This window comes from Belonocnema kinseyi, chromosome 2, assembly GCF_010883055.1.
Source record: "Belonocnema kinseyi isolate 2016_QV_RU_SX_M_011 chromosome 2, B_treatae_v1, whole genome shotgun sequence".
In the NCBI taxonomy this organism is placed as follows: domain Eukaryota; kingdom Metazoa; phylum Arthropoda; class Insecta; order Hymenoptera; family Cynipidae; genus Belonocnema; species Belonocnema kinseyi.
The window spans coordinates 97,041,770-97,046,932 of NC_046658.1; positions in this window are offsets into that span (position 1 = coordinate 97,041,770).

Genomic DNA, 5,163 nt, shown 5'->3' on the forward strand with positions numbered 1-5,163 from the left:
AAAAAAATTGGAGAAGAATGCGGTTATTTTATACGCTGGTATGGCCGGTATTACGTTAGGGAGCAGAGATATGGGGTTGGAAAGAAAGGAACGATATTGAGAGTTTATAAGAAAGGTATATAAGGTGAACGCTAGGAGCAGGCTGGAGGACGCCAGGATATATGGTGAGAGAAGAAGCGCAAAGGGATAAGTTAAGTATTAGAGCGGAAAAAGGGCATGGAAATTTGAGACGAAACTGTGGGGGGGGGAGTTGGCGAGAAAGTGTTTTCATGGATGTAGAAGAGAGGAGAGGGAGGGCGATCGAATTAACGAGGTGGAAAGAAGAAAGGAGGGAGTTCTTTAATGATTGAGAAATAGAAGACAGGACTGGAGTAAACTATGAAGAATTGGAAAAAGGGAGAGGGAAAGACAATTAATAGAAATATGGGGCATGATTAAGGAAACAAAATACAATAAATGGTATAAGATGATAAAGAAGTAAGGTATACCAAAGTATTTAGAAGAGGGATCGGGAGAGAGAAGGTGGACCACAATAGCAAGATTTAGATTGGGAAGCGAGGTAAGATAAATAAAATATTAATTATATTCGGCAATACTTTCAACTGAAATAAAAACTAAATATTTAAAAAAAAAATTAATTTTTATCATGATTAATTATTATAATGTCCATCAGACGTATTTCATCTCGGAGGTCCAAATCAAAATAAAACTAATAATGCATCTTTCATTTCAATAAAGTATAGTTCAATTACAAAAATACTCCAAATCGCTAATATCTAATTTCAAGATAACATTACCCTTTTCACGAAAACTGGGACAACCACTCACGATTCCTAGTACATGGCAGATTTGGAAATCACGATAACCGGGACATCGGTGCTTTTTTACATTTAATTTTTTATAAATAATAAGTTATAATAAATATAATGTAAAAACCATTTTCATAATATAGTAGGATGTTTCATGTTTCAATCAGTTCCAATCATTTTTTAAATATCCTTCTAAAACAACTTTCTATAAATATTTGAAGTCAATGAAATCTCTTATGGCCACGATTACTCGGACGTTTAGCTTATATCAGATTTTGAAAGAAGAAAAATATGTTAATAATAACATGCAACTCTTAAGAAAGTATAATTTTACAATTTTTTTTATTGAAAATTTATCTTGAGGTCACAAGTTGTATTATTTTGTAGAAAATTTAACAATAATTTGGTTTGAAAAATCTTTCTTTTTGGTTGAAGATTCAACTGTTTTGCCGAAAATTCCTCTTTTGTATTAAAAATTTTTTCAGCATTGAAATTAAATATTTTAGAAGACATTTTTTTCTTCATATTGACTGAAAAATCTTTCTTGAATGATAATTCAACTTCTTGGTTTGAAAATTCATCTGTTATCTTAAAAATTTGATTTTTTTTTGGCTAAAAATTCAATTATTTAGTTTAAAATTAATATTTTTTATTTAATGACTTGACTATGATTTCAAAATTCGTCTTTTTGGAAGAATTCAACTGTTTTTTGTTCAAAATTAAAATATTTTTTGATTTAGATATTGCCTATTACATTTTTCATTAAGAAATTTAACTATTTAGTTGAAAGTAAAAATACTTTCTAACAAGCTAATTGGTTCTTGAATTGAAAATATGAAAAGTTGTATGAAAATTAATTTTTTATGGTTAAGAATGATTTTTGTTAACTGTAAATATAACTCTTTCATTTCTGATTGAAAATTTATCTTTTTAGTTTGAAATTCGTACTTTTTGGTGGAAAATTAATTTCTTTGGTTGAAAATTTAACTATTTTGTTTACATTTTTGTTGTTGAAAATTCATCTTTTTTCGTTCCAAATTCATGTATTTTGTTGAAAATTTATCTTTTCGGGCAGAAAATTAATCTGTTTGTATGATAATTTAGGTATTTGATTCATAATTCCTTTTTCTTTTCATTGAAGATTCTTGATTTAAGTTGAACATAGAAAATTATTTTTTTGGGGTTGAAAATTCAACATTTATAATGAATTTTTTTTATTCATTCAAGAATGTTCCTTTGTTAGAAATGAACCTCTTGTTCAAAATTCCTCTTTGTATTTTGATAATTAATCTGTTTTGTATGACAATTAACAAGTATGTTAAAAATTCGTATTTGTTGTTGAATTCAAATATTTTTTTATTAAAAAATAAAATATTTTTGTTGGAAATTTCAACGATTATACTTTTCCTTCATAATTCATCTTGTTAAAAGATTTATTTCTTATTTGATTTAAAATTGAACCACTTACTTTAAAATTCTTTTTCTTTGATTGGAAATTAATTCTTCAATTCTTTTAACTGAAAATTTAATTATACCATTGGTGGTTAAAAACGTATCTTTTTTATTTGAAACTTCATATATTTTATTGAAAGTTCGTCTTTCTTGGTAGAATATTAATCTTTAGATTTGAAAATTCATCTTTTTGAATGAAGAATCAACCATTCGGTTAAAAAGTCATCTATTTTGTTAAAAACGCAATATCTCAAAATTGCAAATATATGGATTTACCTCATAAAAACAGTAGGATTTGCTCCCCTCCCCCATTCCCTTCATATCGTCTTACGTATTTTTTGGACGACCCGTTATAAAATATGACTGTTGTTACCTGAATCGTACCTCAAAGACGATAACGATAACGATCAGGTAAAATGAAAAATTACCAGGCAAAAGTCTGAGAATTTCGAAATTGAATTATTTGATCAAGTTTATTAAGTTGATAAAGTTAAAGTTCAGTTGACTATTTCATCAAGTTGATTTAAACTAGCCTCCACCACCACTAGATTAAGGTGGGTCAAGGAAGAGTAAAACGAGTTTATCGTCACCGAAAGTTCTATACGCTTCTGTTGTTAAAAAATATCGCTTAATCATAAATCATGCAATTTTTTACAATGACGTCGTTACTTTTTCGAGTCTGTATTGTAAATCTTATCAATCTGTACACGTCGCCGGATCGCGTGATCAGAATACTACACACAGATTCTGTTTCAAAAATGTTGCATCAATTTTTCGGATACATTTATTTTTTACCCTTTTTGAAATTGAGTTATTTACTTGTTTCATATGACAGGTTTTAGAATAATTAAAGTTTGAAAGGTTCACAAAATCAAAAATTCTTCAATTTGTAACGTTGAAAATAACAGTCGTTTTTTTGGACATAAATCATATTTTTTATTTAGAAAATCTTTCCAGTCATTTTCAATATCACTTTAGAATAGATTATATGATATAGGTGTCCAATTTCATCACACAGCTATAGTTTGAAATTCAAATAATTTAAATTAAAATTAAATTTAAAAATATGTCCGCTTCAGGGGCACATTGATAATGAATTTACCTCGCGCTACGCACTAGATGTTTGTGCACAGACTTTTTGAAACTAAAGGTGAAAGCATCGACAACAATAATTTGGTGGTTGCCAATTCTCTTTTGTTAAAGCTCCTTAGGCTTTAACGAACACATGCTCATCACATATCTCGTGCTTCGCACTCGAGCTTATCCCTGAAATTTTCGATCGTTGCCATAAATGTATGAAATACTGTGAAATTGTTGAATGAAAAAATGTAATTTTTGGATTTTCCATTATTTTGTATGCTGTCAAAATTTGAATTTTGGATTTTTCAAGGAAATTCAAAAACTTGTTATGATATTCTTATAGAGTATTTGAAAATCAAACCTCTTCTTTTCTTGATTTTTTTTCATATCGTCCTTTATTTGGCATAAAAGATTAATTTTTGTTTTTTTTTTTGAAATATTTAAATGCTATAACACTAGTAATTTTTGTTTTTATGAAAAAAGTTATCAGGATAAATTGTTCAACTTTTTGAATACTATAAGCATTCATACAGAACATTTTTGAATTATGAAAAAAGTGATCTCGAAAATATTCAAAATGTGCTCTCTTTTTGAATTTTCATCCAAAATGGATGGCTAACGAACTTGACCTTCAGTTTAGGACATTAAACGAGTGTACCAAAAGCCAATCTAGTAGATTAATTTTTTCAAAAGTTATTTTAGAAACAGACAGACATACATACAGACTGCCATTCTTAAAACCCTGTTTTTCGGATTCAGGGGGTTCACAAAACGTGGACATTTGACAAAAACTGGGGGGGGGGGGGGGGGCAAAATGTACACATATCTAATACCTCCTCTGATGAGAATGTAAAAAGAACCATTAATTAAAATTGTTTGCTCTACTTTCGGTGGACAATTGTTATCTATTAATTTTTTTTAACTTGCTTCGTGTGTCAAAAAATTTAATTTTAGTTTTTTAAAATGTTTTTTTATAAATAAAACAAAAACTTCATGTCCTATAAAAAGTGATTAATAACAAATTTGTAGATATTTTTGGATGCAAAATGTTTGTTTTAACATTTTTTTCCTATCTTGCATAGTTTGAGCGCAATATGCAATTTTTGATTTTTAATTATTTTTTGTGCGGTCAGTATCTGAATTTTTAATTTTTCGAAAAAATTCCAAAAGTTTTTATGATAATCTTGTAGGTCTATCGAAAATTAATATTTTTCTTTACATGTACTATGAACAAGTGTAAGGAGAATTTTTAAATATGAAAAAATGTGGTCTAAAAATTTTCAAAATGCACTCACTTTTAGAATTTTTATCCAAAATAGCTGACTGACGAACTTGGCATTTAGCTTAGGGCACTAAAAGAGTGGACCAAAGGCCAATCTAATATAGATTAATTTTGTTTCAAGTAATCGTGCTCACAGACAGACATAAAGACAGGCCGACGCATTCGTAAAAATCTGTTTTTCGAATTCAGGGGTCTCGAAACGTGGATCTTTTAACGAAAACTGGGATGAGAGGGCGGGGAGTCAAATTGTACACAAGTCTCTCCTTCTCTGATGAGAATGTAAAAATAAAAATAAAATGAATTGTTTTGTTTCTATTTTAAATGCAGAGAATTGTCTCTTTTTTAATTATTCGAAACCGTATAGAATATCGAATTGAAAAACATGATACGAGGGTAGTTCAATAAGTCCTTAGAATGAAGTATAAAAACAATTTTTAATGGGTAAATTTTTTTTTATTTTTCAACATAATCTCCTTGGAGCTCTATACACTTGGTCAATCGCTTTTCAAGTTTTTTTAATCCGTCAGAAAAGTGCGTTTT